The sequence below is a fragment of the Mercenaria mercenaria genome, chromosome 18, assembly GCF_021730395.1.
Source record: "Mercenaria mercenaria strain notata chromosome 18, MADL_Memer_1, whole genome shotgun sequence".
NCBI classification, from domain to species: Eukaryota; Metazoa; Mollusca; class Bivalvia; order Venerida; family Veneridae; genus Mercenaria; species Mercenaria mercenaria.
This window is the reverse complement of record NC_069378.1, coordinates 52,431,103-52,446,918: the sequence shown is the minus strand read 5'-3', so window position 1 is coordinate 52,446,918 and position 15,816 is coordinate 52,431,103.

Genomic DNA, 15,816 nt, shown 5'->3' with positions numbered 1-15,816 from the left:
AGCCTGCTAAATTTCTAAAATGGACTGGTCCATCATTCAATTTGGGCAATACCATTTATTATTTGAAGGGGTGTTTGCTGCAAATTTACTGACTGAATAGCGAACAGTGCAGACCATGATCAGACTGCACGGATGTGCAGGCTGATCTTGGTCTGCACTGGTCGCAAAGGCATAATCATCTGCCGCTAGCAGGCTAAGGGTTAATAAATACAGTACATAACATTTCTAAGTAGTGCATGGACTTTTGTACAAAAACATGAAACTGGCGTTGTCACAAGAAACAACTTAAACATGACAAAATGATAGGAGCCGCCGTGCCTTGAGAAAACCAACATAGTGGCTTTGCGACCAGCATGGATCCAGACCAGCCTGCGCATCCCTGCAGTCTGATCAGGATCCACGCTGTTCGCTTTCGAAGCCTACTGGAATTAGAGATACTGTTAGCGAACAGCGTGGATCCTGAAATAATACCTAAAGCATAAAATATATCAATTTTGAATTTTAATTTCCTTATTTGTTATTACACGTGATAAGACTAACTGCAAGTTGTTTATTTTTCAAATATTTTCTTGATTACACATTAGTCAAACAATTTCTACCGAAGGGTTTTGTTAGACTTATTTCAGTCTCTTATTTTTCTGAGTCAGTGTTACAAATACAAAGGATTCATAGAAAAATACATGTATTTCTGTTCAAATTTAGAATAAACAAGCAAATTCAATGAATTGGTTATCCCTGCCGAAAGGGTTTGTGGTGAGGAATGGCAAAAAATATATACTCGGCAAAAAGTTAAGGATGTTACTAAGAAGCAAATAATTTTATTAGTCAAAATCATTTTAACAGATATTATTATTATTTTTGTTTTTTTTTCGGGGGGGGGGGGGGGGGGGGGGGAGGAGTTTAGCGGGGCTGATCGGGTAAGGGTTCAAAACTTCACATGTTGATTATAAATATTGATGGAAAAATAAAAAAGGGAGGAGGGGAATGCATGTTCGGGGTGGTGGGCATGATTGAGTGGAGAGTGAGGTAGTGAAAAGGTACAACTTTGCATGTTGATAAAATATTCATAGAAGGTTTGAAAAGAAAAAGTAAAAAGGAATTACTTTTTAGGTGGAGGAGGGGGGGGGGGGGTCTTGGGAGGGAGAGGGGGTGTGACCAAGGCAAGGTGGTGACCAGGTGTGGGTACACAACTTCACATGTTTATAATAAATGTTCATGGAATAGAATGAAAGATGTTTAAAGAAATTCTACAAACTGATTGGTTTATTATGTACAAATCTGTGGATTTTTAAACAATTAAATGGCAATAACTCTAACGGAAACTGAATCATCAAAAAAAAAAAAAAAAAAAATAAATAAATAAATAAATAAAAAGGCGGACATCATCGCAGTATGCTGGTTCATGTTTATTTCTAGTTTTATGAAATTCTACCTGATAGTTACTGAGAAATAGCTGCAGTCAGATATTTTTGGGCATCTTTCATTAAATCTCTGGCAATAACTCTAAAGGAAATTGACAAAATCCACCCCGCCCCCACAAGAAAAAAAAACAAAACAAAAACGACGGGTATCATTGCAGTATGTTGGTTCATCTTTATTTTAAATTTCATGAAATTCTACCTGCTAGTTACTGAGAAATAGCTGCGGACGGACATTTTTGGGCATAGTTCAGAAAATAAAGGGCAATAACTCTAAAGGAAATTAACCAATCAAAAAAAAAAAAAGAAAAAAAAAAAAAAAAAGTTGCCGTCATCTACTTCATAAGCACAATCATGCTATGCTATCGAGTTTGAAGATATGTAGAAGGTAAAGAAGTTCTCAAGTTACTAAGCGAAAATTATTTTCAAGGTCAGATTCCTGTGACATTGACCTTTGACTTGCTGACCCCAAAACAATAAGGATTAGTCCAATGATGCTCCCAAGCTTTAGCTACTGGATCAAGAGGTTCTGAAGAAATTGAGCGGAAACCGTTTACAAGGTTCAAAACATATTAATCCCAAAAGAATAGGACTTACCTACTTCTTAAACCCGGTCAGGTTACCAAGTTTGAATGTTCTAAGTTAAGTAGTTTTCAAGTTATTGAGTGGAAGCCATTGGTTCTACCGACAGACAGACCGATCGGCATTGTGCAAAGCAATATACCTCACTCTTTCGAATAGAGGCAACATAAATGATAAAGCAAACAATATTAAACGAAAAGAAAGTATGTAATCGGGTTTAACGTCTTTTTAAAGATTTTTTTCTGTCATATAAACGACGGTGTATACTTGTAGCAGTGAGCACAATTCCAAACATTATAGTGCTTCCTCATTGAAATATTACGCCACAGACACGTGACATGATACCCCACTTAGTCACAATATACCGGGCTGGCCAGTCCTAGCGCTATTCTCTTAATGCTGAGCTCAAAGCGAGGAAATTTTGACCATATAATACAGTAATAACAAAATACGCCGAAGGAGAGAATATAGTAAAAATATTATTTTTCTATAAATGGGAACAAACTATTATAAAACTTTCTTGAGGTCGATTTTTATTTGCTTAAATTTAGAAATACACTGAACTCTTCATTATGGGAATAAAAATAAATCCATCATGCAGAACTGCTCTAGATATATCCAGTCATAACTTTTCACTGAAATTAAGAAATAATACATTGAAAAATCATATTTTAACGTTATTAATACACGGAAGAGGTTATACGTCTGCGGAATAATTTCACGAGGGCGTAGTCCGAGAGAATTATCATGTCTACGTGTAACCGATTTTGTGTATTAATTTAGGTACAACATGATTTTGCTATACATTATTTCGATTCTAATATGCCCTTAATCTAACACAATAGTTAAAATATAGCAGCGCTCTTTCTCGGTTTCAACAAAAGTATTGAAGTCATCGCACGTTAACGTGACATCATTTTAGCATAAGCGTGTTTTAACTGAAACTGGCATATTTGAATATCATATCTTTAGATATATTTCTTTAAATGCAGGAAAACCTCAATAATTGTAAGAGGGTCGTCCACCAAATATGTAGACTGTTGCTTTAACTTTGAAACTAGACGTTTACGTCTTTTGTTGGTATCGTTTTGAAACATGTTGTCTCTTTCACATGTGTACTAAATCAAAAGTTGTTATCATACATGATTTTACTGGGTTCTTTTTGCTACGTAAGGGATAGACATTGCACAGTCCAAGCCAACGATATCTTTAAACCGGCATTTTTTTTTTAGAAATACGAACAGTTTCCATAATTAAAAATCACTGCCCATTTGAATAACGAAACCATTTATTTTAAATAAGATATAAACTTGAGTTAGCGCAAAAAATCTAAAAGATGCGTGTAGATATTAAACTTGTTTCGCCATTTATTTTTCTAGAAGTCATGAAACGGTCTCTTAGTAATAAGTACTTTCTATGCCCTTTCAACTCGCTATAATGAATGCTAGTGGATGACTGGAATATAGTTCAAGACTCCTGTTTCTTTCATTGATTTAAAAGTTTCTGTCCGTATTTTCCGAGATTTTTGAACAATGCAATACAATTTACATATTTCTAGATGTTCTTGTCACACTGGGAGTGACAGTCCTAGACAAAGCGTTGTTAAATTACTTGTTTATTTCAAATTCAAATGACTGATTAACTTAAAGTTTATATGGAGACATTACTTCAATGTTACTTAAATTCTTACAGAGTTCAAATGATTTTCTTTAGCAGAAAGTTATCTTATTTCAATTTCAGTTATTGATGAAGTACATTTTAATCGTCGGGTCGTCTTCTAGGTGCAATTTTAAAATGACCTCAATCTTTGTTCTGTTTCATGTTGTTTCATTACTGGTTATAGCAGTACCGATTATACTAAATTTCACTTCATGGAACAAAGTTGCACAGCCAGTCTACGCACTTTTTAACAACCCTCGTTTTTTTTACTTGATTTTCAGTAATGTATAAATTCATTGTGTCTACAGAGCTACGTCTATAATAAAGTGGTATGTAGAAAGTGCACTGTCCTAGGTTTAGGGGTATTACAAATATTGACTATGTATCATGTATGTAGTATTTTAAACCTAACGCAGAGTGATATAATACACCTAAATATGTTTATATTATGTTATATAAACTAATGTAGAAATTATTTAAAAGTCTTTAAATCTGAAATTAAGGACAAGTTAACTGAGAAATATGTCCTAAAGGAACCGTATGCAGAAATATGCTACCATAGTATGAACAATATTTAGTGATACTACCATCGCCAAGTTACACTTCAGTGAACTCAAACTCTCGAATGAATAAAGGATTGTCGTTCGCGTCACCGTTGCTGTAAGCACTAATTTTCTGGATGTGTTCGTAATGAAAGTGATTTACCAAATTCTTCTTTAGAAGCTGTTCATTAACATACAGCTGAAATAGATGCAAAACAAGATGAATGGATTAGTCGATACGTCAGTCCCTAATTTCACGGGAAAAACTTGCGTAGCTAAGTCTATTATTTCAGATGCTTGTTTTTACCCTATTAGCGTCTTCAATGTTGACTTCTTCATTTATATCAGAAGCGTATATGACTACTTCAAAGATCAAAACTTAACAATTCCGAATTTTACAGAAAACGAAGAAATATACTTATGCAAATAAAAAGAAATATATTTTCGTGACTGAAATAAGTTTTGCAGACAAATACTACTAACCTTGGTATAAATTAGATATAAATACATTGTTATAGAAAAAAAAACAATCAACACTGAATAACAATAACTTAAGCAAAAGCACAATTTTGAAATAGCAGACTTAACTAAGTAATTTCTGAAGCAGTTTATTTTCATGAAACTGGGACCAAGAACTTATCTATAGCGCGAGATTTCCGAAAACCGTCATATTGGTCAATTAGTTTAGTTGTATAGAAGCTCAAACAGTTCTCCTGTGTTATAATCAATTACCTAGTCAATGAATGGAGGGGATTCTACAATCAAAAGCCAGAAAGTAGATATTTAATCGCACATGCGTAGACCGTAACACAACATTCACGAATAAGAGTAAGAAAATCTGCCTTTTATTCTTGCTTTCTATTAAAGAAAATATTTCTGAAAACTTGAAAAAGTGCAAGATGATCACCAAATTCCTATAATATAACACGCTTTGTATATAAAGATGATTCGGAGGGAGAAAAACGTGTTTTCAAGCAAGATGCTTTTTCTCACAGTTTTAGATAATTAATAAGTGTTCGCACGCAGTCTTTTGTACAAGTATATTTTGACTGTACATACACTGTACATACCCTACTGCTTACATTAAGTATTCTTATTAAACCACAGGAACTAACAGCATTGCTCATACACTCAAGGGCGTTGACTTAGAAATTTCTTCCATTTTAGGAAATCAAAACTAAGCCTCAATGCCTTATCAAAATTTCAGTATACTAGTATTAATATAAAAAATCTTTAATAATCTCTCATTATTGTATGACTTGTGTCGAAATAATCGAATTTTAGCATTCATTTTTAATTTGTTTGGTTCAACACTACAATTCTATTCCGCAGTTGCAATCTTGTGAAGATGATCAGGACACGTATAAAAATACGAACTTTATAATCCATGCAACATACCCATTCATTAGACTTAAGTGTACACTGACAGAACAGCCACTGAAGCTGTGCAAAGTGGGAAGAGGCGGGACAGCTGCCATATTTATCCTACGCATAAATAGTAAAACAATGTCGTCGGGAGTTGCAAAGTACTAGGAAAGTACTGTACCAACTACAAAGCAAGAACTGAAGCTCAAATGCAAGCAATGACCGTTACTGAATTATTGAATAGTCGGATAAGACACTCTCAACTTCTTAGCCAAGGAGATGCTCTGTCAGATCTAAAGCTGTCAAACCCGACAAATTTTCTTGTCTCTCCAGGCCAATTCAAACGCTAGAACCCTCTATGCGTTTAGTTCAGCCCGCTGAATCCCCAGATAAAGAGACTAAACTGAAACCTTACGGTATTCATCTGTTACATGACGAACATTCTTTCTTTAAAAAAGTTTGCATCGGATATAGCAGACAGATTACATGTATGCAAAGGAAAAAAACAACAACATAAAGCGTCCCTGTCACCCAAATGCTAGCGTGGCATTCAGGAGAAAACAGCTAATCTTATCCATCTAAAGCAGAAAAGAAAAGATATTCAGCATATAGACACACAAATGGAGACTGTGACTGTGAAAGAATACTTAGAAATTGTTGCAGAACTTTTTAACCTTTTGCCTGAGGCGGCAAATGATTCTGCCTTAGCGACCAGTGTAGACCAAGATCAGCCTGCACATCATTGCAGTCTGATCATGGTCTGCACTGTTCGCTATTCAGTAAGCTAATTTTCAGTGAACACCCCTTTGAATAATAAATGGTATTGCCCAAATTGAATGATGGACCAGTCCATTTTAGAAATTTAGTAAGGTAAAGGATTAAAGTTGGAGTAATGTTATAAAATCATAAGGTAACTTATACATGTCTTATGGTATTCAGCATAAATACATGCATATCTAAACGTATGTCAAAGTTAAGAAATATTCCTTAAATAGCGTTTAAGGTATTGGAAAAACATTAAATAATGTGTTACAAGTATATATAAAGGCATATTTCATTTAGAATGTAGGGTTCGTGTCATTACAACTACGGAATCCCAAGGGATTGTTGGTGCCTGCGGACGCCAATGTATTTTTAGAGATTCTAAAGATGCTATAATAGGAACCTTACATGCATTAACGCTATTTTAGCATAGAACGCACAAGAAATTAAATCTAATGAATATTATGTCTATAGGCGTTCATTTCCTTTGATACTGGTGCATCATAAGTTTTCATATTTCCGTGGAATGCATATACATAAAAGGTAATATAATAACACATAACCCTTCCGTTGAAACAATAACACAAGAGTGGTATAATACAATATATGATGTCTTACCCATACGTAGAGTCCCTTGACAACAAACGAGATCTTGCATTCCGCCGAAGTGGTGCATGATGTGTCCCGAAAACTAGCCGTAGTTAGGAAAAGGCCGCCGTCATTCAAGTGAAACATTTTTTCATTGAGATCCATACTAAAGTTTAGTTATATCAGTGCAATTTTTAAATCGTTATATCCTTTTTCCATATCATATACTGATAAATTCTTAACTGGCACACATTTTTATTCATTTCGGATATAGGTGTCAAAGATGCCAGAGATCATCTCAGCTTGCAGACGCAATACATCCCCTCCCCAGCCTCCATGCTCTTAAGCTTTTGTATACAGAATAGATTATTGTTCAGATACTTAAATTATCAGTATAACATATTGCAGTCAAAATTACACTTTACAAACCCAATCTGGCACTCTTCTTCAGCAGTGTCTAATAATTAATATCTAATATTAAAACGTTGATAAAACTGCTGCTCTCCCTGGTTTGCATATCTATTGACCTGGTGACATAGTTTTGGCCCCAGATGACCAAGTGAGCCTTCGTACAAAGTTTTATTAAAGGTAATATTCTGACCAAGTTTCATTAAGGTTGGGCTAAAAGTGAAGCCTCTTCAGTACTAACAGTCAAATTGTTGATGACACACAACGGACGGCACTAGGGACTTGTTTATAAACCTTGTCTCTAACCCTTACCATGTTGATCACGGTTGGTTTTGCCTTTGCGACCAGTGCAGATCTTGACTAGTTTGCCCATCCGTGCAGTTTTATCATGATCTGCACTGTTCGCCGCTCAGTCAGTATCTTTTTGGTAAGCATTCCTTTTACGGTTAATGGTAATGTCCATACTGGAAGATGGAGAAGTTCATTATAGAAATTTATCAAGTTAAGGGTAGAATATTCACAATTCACAATACGGTACATGTTGAATTTTATCATAAAATATGTATTTTTGGTCAAAAAATTCCGACAGTTTATGCATTCAAGTCAAACATAATTACCTTAATAAAAATTCGAAGAAAGTCCCTGGTGCTTCGGATGTCATATAGAAGTGATACCTATAGAACAAAATCATACATAATTATAATATCCGAGAAAGCAAGACGAACATGTGTATTGTTTTGGCCTGTTTAGTTTGACTTTCATCGGTTGCAATAATTTGGAATTGGTTCAATCACTGTGGGGAATCACATGACCAAAATAATCTCTAAACCAAAATAACTTTATGAATAATATGGGATAATACTGAAGCAACTTCAGCTGTAAATCTCAAATATAGCCTATCATGTGGCAACATAGATGTATCCTAAAACTATATAGATTTCAATTACAATCACCTTCTGATTATCTGGAACACTGCAAGAAACTGAGACTTCTTATTTTCCTTAGTGTTTGTAATTTAAGGATATCTATCAATATTGTCAACTACATAATAATTTAACAACTTTCATTGGTAATATATTAGGCTATGTTTAAATTTGATCTTTTCATGGTAGGAAATTTATTCATTTTCTTCAAAATATAACATCTGTTTAGAGATTATTTTGATCATGTGATTCACAGTGTCAATGGTAGTTAAGGGGTATTGGTAGATTAGGATTTTCCTATTGAATGACGCTGTGCAACTGGGTTTTAGAATACCAAGCACTCACCCACTTTCAGATATAAGAACAGGAACGGCCAGAAACGCTACCCTTAAAAATCGTCATTTCTCGCCAGGTCGGACCCTGCAAAAAATTCGAGTTTTCGGGTAATTTTGGCCACCCGGATTTTTTGCTTGCATTTCATGCTAGGATGGTCCTAGAAGACCAAGCACTCACCCACTTTCAGATATAAGTACAGGAACGGCCAGAAACGCTACCCTTAAAAATCGTCATTTCTCGCCAGGTTGGGACCTGCAAAAAATTCGAGTTTTCGGGTGAGTTTGGCCACCCGCATTTTTAGCTTGCATTTCATGCTAGGATGGTCCTAGAAGACCAAGCACTCACCCACTTTCAGATATAAGTACAGGAACGGCCAGAAACGCTACCCTTAAAAATCGTCATTTCTCGCCAGGTCGGCCTGCAAAAAATTCGAGTTTTCGGATGATTTTGGCCACCCGCATTTTTGCTTGCATTTCATGCTAGGATGGTCCTAGAAGACAAAGCACTCACCCACTTTTAGATATAAGTACAGGAACGGCCAGAAACGTTACCCTTAAAAATCGTCATTTCTCGACAGGTCGGGACCTGCAAAAAATTCGAGTTTTCGGGTGATTTTGGCCACCCGCATTTTTGCTTGCATTTCATGCTAGGATGGTCCTAGAAGACCAAGCACTCACCAACTTTCAGATATAAGTGCAGGAACGGCCAGAAACGTTACCCTTAAAAATTGTCATTTCTCACGAGGTCGGGACCTTAAAAAAATTCGAGTTTTCGGGTGAGGTTGGCCACCCGGATTTTTTGCTTGCATTTCATGCTAGGATTGTCCTAGAAGACCAAGCACTCACCAACTTTCAGATATAAGTACAGGAACGGCAAGAAACGCTGCCCTTAAAAATCGCCATTTCTAGCCAGGTCGGGACCTTAAAAAAATTCGAGTTTTCGGGTGAGTTTGGCCACCCGCATTTTTTGCTTGCATTTCATGCTAGGATGGTCCTAGAAGACCAAGCACTCACCTACTTTCAGATATAAATACAGGAACGGTCAGAAACGCTACCTTAAAAATCGTCATTTCTCGCCTGCAAAAAATTAGAGTTTTGGGGTGATTTTGGCCACCCGCATTTTTTGCTTGCATTTCATGCTAGGGTGGTCCTAGAAGACCAAGCACTCACCCACTTTCAGATATAAGTACAGGAACGGCCAGAAACGTTACCCTTAAAAATTGTCATTTCTCACGAGGTCGGGACCTTAAAAAAATTCGAGTTTTCGGGTGAGTTTGGCCACCCGCATTTTTTGCTTGCATTTCATGCTAGGATGGTCCTAGAAGACCAAGCACTCACCTACTTTCAGATATAAATACAGGAACGGTCAGAAACGCTACCTTAAAAATCGTCATTTCTCGCCTGCAAAAAATTAAGAGTTTTTGGGTGATTTTGGCCACCCGCATTTTTTGCTTGCATTTCATGCTAGGGTGGTCCTAGAAGACCAAGCACTCACCCACTTTCAGATATAAGTACAGGAACGGCCAGAAACGCTACCCTTAAAAATCGTCATTTCTCACCAGGTCGGGATCTGCAAAAAATTCGAGTTTTCGGGTGATTTTTGCCACCGGCATTTTTTGTTTGCATTTCATGCTAGGGTGGTCCTAGAAGACCAAGTACTCACCCATTTTCAGATATAAGAACAGGAACGGCCAGAAAGGCTACCTTAAAAATCGTCATTTCTCGCCAGGTCGGGACCTGCAAAAAATTCGAGTTTTCGGGTGATTTTGGCCACCCGCAGTATTTGCTTGCATTTCATGCTAGGATGGTCCTAGAGTAGCAAGCACTCACCCACTTTCAGATATAAGTACAGGAACGGCCAGAAACGCTACCCTTAAAAATCGTCATTTCTCGCCAGGTCGGACCTGCAAAAAAAAAAAGATCGAGTTTTCGGATGATTTTAGCCACCCGCATTTTTTGCTTACATTTCATGCTAGGATGGTCCTAGAAGACAAAGCATTCACCCACTTTCAGATATAAGTACAGAAACGGCCAGAAACGCTACCCTTAAAAATTGTCATTTCTCGCCAGGTCGATACCTTAAAAAATTCGAGTTTTCGGGTGAGTTTGGCCACCCGGATTTTTTTGCTTGCATTTCATGCTAGGATGGTCCTAGAAGACTAAGCACTCACCAACTTTCAGATATAAGTGCAGGAACGGCCAGAAACGCTACCCTTAAAAATTGTCATTTCTCACGAGGTCGGGACCTTAAAAAAATTCGAGTTTTCGGGTGAGTTTGGCCACCCGCATTTTTTGCTTGCATTTCATGCTAGGATGGTCCTAGAAGACCAAGCACTCACCTACTTTCAGATATAAATACAGGAACGGTCAGAAACGCTAACTTAAAAATCTTCATTTCTCGCCTGCAAAAAATTAGAGTATTTGGGTGATTTTGGCCACCCGAATTTTTTGCTTGCATTTCAAGCTAGGGTGGTCCTAGAAGACCAAGCACTCACCCACTTTCAGATATAAGTACAGGAACGGCCAGAAACGCTACCCTTAAAAATCGTCATTTCTCGCCAGGTCGGGACCTGCAAAAAATTCGAGTTTTCGGGTGATTTTGGCCACCCGGATTTTTTGCTTGCATTTCATGCTAGGATGGTCCTAGAAGACCAAGCACTCACCCACTTTCAGATATAAGTACAGGAACGGCAAGAAACGCTACCCTTAAAAATCGTCATTTCTCGCCAGGTCGGGACCTTAAAAAAATTCGAGTTTTCGGGTGAGTTTGGCCACCCGCATTTTTTGCTTGCATTTCATGCTAGGATGGTCCTAGAAGACCAAGCACTCACCTACTTTCAGATATAAATACAGGAACGGCCAGAAACGCTAACTTAAAAATCTTCATTTCTCGCCTGCAAAAAATTAGAGTATTTGGGTGATTTTGGCCACCCGAATTTTTTGCTTGCATTTCAAGCTAGGGTGGTCCTAGAAGACCAAGCACTCACCCACTTTCAGATATAAGTACAGGAACGGCCAGAAACGCTACCCTTAAAAATCGTCATTTCTCGCCAGGTCGGGATCTCCAAAAAAATCGAGTTTTCGGGTGATTTTTGCCACCGGCATTTTTTGCTTGCATTTCATGCTAGGGTGGTCCTAGAAGACCAAGTACTTACCCATTTTCAGATATAAGTACAGGAACGGCCAGAAAGGCTATCCTTAAAAATCTTCATTTCTCGCCAGGTCGGGACCTGCAAAAAATTTGAGTTTTCGGGTGATTTTGGCCACCCGCATTTTTTGCTTGCATTTCATGCTAGGATGATCCTAGAAGACCAAGCACTCACCCACTTTCAGATATAAGTACAGGAACGACCATAAACGCTACCCTTAAAAATCTTCATTTCTCGCCAGGTCGGGATCTGCAAAAAATTCGAGTTTTCGGGTGATTTTTGCCACCGGCATTTTTTGTTTGCATTTCATGCTAGGGTGGTCCTAGAAGACCAAGTACTCACCCATTTTCAGATATAAGAACAGGAACGGCCAGAAAGGCTACCTTAAAAATCGTCATTTCTCGCCAGGTCGGGACCTGCAAAAAATTCGAGTTTTCGGGTGATTTTGGCCACCCGCAGTATTTGCTTGCATTTCATGCTAGGATGGTCCTAGAGTAGCAAGCACTCACCCACTTTCAGATATAAGTACAGGAACGGCCAGAAACGCTACCCTTTAAAAATCGTCATTTCTCGCCAGGTCGGGACCTGCAAAAAAAAAAAAGATCGAGTTTTCGGATGATTTTAGCCACCCGCATTTTTTGCTTACATTTCATGCTAGGATGGTCCTAGAAGACAAAGCATTCACCCACTTTCAGATATAAGTACAGAAACGGCCAGAAACGCTACCCTTAAAAATTGTCATTTCTCGCCAGGTCGATACCTTAAAAAATTCGAGTTTTCGGGTGAGTTTGGCCACCCGGATTTTTTGCTTGCATTTCATGCTAGGATGGTCCTAGAAGACTAAGCACTCACCAACTTTCAGATATAAGTGCAGGAACGGCCAGAAACGCTACCCTTAAAAATTGTCATTTCTCACGAGGTCGGGACCTTAAAAAAATTCGAGTTTTCGGGTGAGTTTGGCCACCCGCATTTTTTGCTTGCATTTCATGCTAGGATGGTCCTAGAAGACCAAGCACTCACCTACTTTCAGATATAAATACAGGAACGGTCAGAAACGCTAACTTAAAAATCTTCATTTCTCGCCTGCAAAAAATTAGAGTATTTGGGTGATTTTGGCCACCCGAATTTTTTGCTTGCATTTCAAGCTAGGGTGGTCCTAGAAGACCAAGCACTCACCCACTTTCAGATATAAGTACAGGAACGGCCAGAAACGCTACCCTTAAAAATCGTCATTTCTCGCCAGGTCGGGATCTGCAAAAAAATCGAGTTTTCGGGTGAGGTTGGCCACCCGGATTTTTTGCTTGCATTTCATGCTAGGATTGTCCTAGAAGACCAAGCACTCACCCACTTTCAGATATAAGTACAGGAACGGCAAGAAACGCTACCCTTAAAAATCGTCATTTCTCGCCAGGTCGGGACCTTAAAAAAATTCGAGTTTTCGGGTGAGTTTGGCCACCCGCATTTTTTGCTTGCATTTCATGCTAGGATGGTCCTAGAAGACCAAGCACTCACCTACTTTCAGATATAAATACAGGAACGGCCAGAAACGCTAACTTAAAAATCTTCATTTCTCGCCTGCAAAAAATTAGAGTATTTGGGTGATTTTGGCCACCCGAATTTTTTGCTTGCATTTCAAGCTAGGGTGGTCCTAGAAGACCAAGCACTCACCCACTTTCAGATATAAGTACAGGAACGGCCAGAAACGCTACCCTTAAAAATCGTCATTTCTCGCCAGGTCGGGACCTCCAAAAAAATCGAGTTTTCGGGTGATTTTTGCCACCGGCATTTTTTGCTTGTATTTCATGCTAGGGTGGTCCTAGAAGACCAAGCACTTACCCATTTTCAGATATAAGTACAGGAACGGCCAGAAAGGCTACCCTTAAAAATCTTCATTTCTCGCCAGGTCGGGACCTGCAAAAAATTTGAGTTTTCGGGTGATTTTGGCCACCCGCATTTTTTGCTTGCATTTCATGCTAGGATGATCCTAGAAGACCAAGCACTCACCCACTTTCAGATATAAGTACAGGAACGACCATAAACGCTACCCTTAAAAATCTTCATTTCTCGCCAGGTCGGGACCTGCAAAAAAAATTCGAGTTTTCGGGTGATTTTGGCCACCTGCATTTTTTGCTTACATTTCATGCTAGGATGGTCCTAGAAGACCAAGCACTCACCCACTTTCAGATATAAGTACAGGAACGGCCAGAAACGCTACCCTTAAAAATTGTCATTTCTCGCGAGGTCGGGACCTTAAGAAAATTCGAGTTTTCGGGTGAGTTTGGCCACCCGGATTTTTTGTTTGCATTTCATGCTAGGATGGTCCTAGAAGACCAAGCACTCACCCACTTTCAGATATAAGTACAGGAACGGCCATAAACGCTACCCTTAAAATCGTCATTTCTCGCCAGGTCGGGACCTGCAAAAAATTCGAGTTTTCGGGTGATTTCGGCCACCCGCAGTTTTTGCTTGCATCTCATGCTAGGATGGTCCTAGAAAACCAACCACTTACCCACTTTCAGATATAAGTACAGGAACGGCCAGAAACGCTACCCTTAAAAATCGTCATTTCTCGCCAGGTCGGGACCTTAAAAATTCGAGTTTTCGGATGATTTTGGCCACCCGCATTTTTTGCTTGCATTTCATGCTAGGATGGTCCTAGAAGACCAAGCACTCACCCATTTTCAAATATAAGTACAGGAACGGCCAGAAACGCTACCCTTAAAAATCGTCATTTCTCGCCATGTGGGGATCTGCAAAAAATTCGAGTTTTCGGGTGATTTTAGCCACCCGCATATTTTGCTTACATTTCATGCTAGGATGGTCCTAGAAGAACAAGCACTCACCCACTTTCAGATATAAGTGCAGGAATGGCCAGAAACGCTACCCTTAAAAATCGTCATTTCTCGCCAGGTCGGGACCTGCAAAAAAGGGAGAAAACCGTTAAGTATCACAGTTTCTTCATGATAAGCTCAAATACATAAACTATTAACATTGATACAATGGACGTTGATTACATTTACAAAATAATTGACCAATACGAAATTGAAGAGAGTTTATAAATGGTGATAACCTATTTTATTCTATGATGGAAGTTCTTTGATTAAATCATGTCATCAAGTGAAAAATATCCGAAAATACTCTTTATTTCCAAATGTCAGGAGGTTATTTAATTACATTATTAAACCAAATTTAAGATATAAAAAATTAATTTAATGATATCGTTATATTGACCTTGTGATTAGCGAAATATCTTAATGATATCTAGTATGAAATGAATGATCGAAATTAAGGATATCATCAAACTTATTTAAGTTATGAAATTACCGAATAATAGAAACCTACTTATCTTTTTATGATACCTTTAATTGCGTTTAATGATTAAAAAATTATTAATGATTTTAAAACTGAATTTGTTATTATTAATAAAGAAGTAATGATTTCATCAAAATATATATATATTCATAAATGAATTGACATCAAATGATATTAAACAGTAAACGGCACTCGACAGCAGGCACTCGAATGGCAGTTGACCAAGCGTGATCTTGACGCAAGAAAATTGCAAAAAGGGCAGAAATCCTAGACTCGAATTTTTGATCTTTAACTGTTAACCTTTACTTGAGCTCACGCACCTTAAACTTGTGCTGAGGTGAACATTTGAGGAGGGAGTAAGGAGCGAAAAGGAACTATTAAGCAAATCTTGGACTAGGATAGTTGACCTTCAACATCGTGCACGTTTTCTCAATAGTAACAAAGGTCCACTTTAATAGAAAATAACATATTTTACCTATGGCCATTCTTGCATGATGCTCTTGAGACCAAAACAAGAGTCGCATTAATTGATATTAGCTTTTTGCACCAACAGTAATAATTTTGGCCCTTGTTTTAGTGATACAACAGGAATTTTGGCCAGTGTTATAGTAATAAATGTTTGATATACAATAGACAAAAGTGGAAACTTCACAGGTCGCTCAACACGACAAAAACGAAAATGTTGCAGGCTCGGTTTGATAGAGCCTGTTCGTGGACGGTAGTGGAAATGCATGCTACCGTCCACGCCCCGGGTTGAGCAGAACTCAACATTT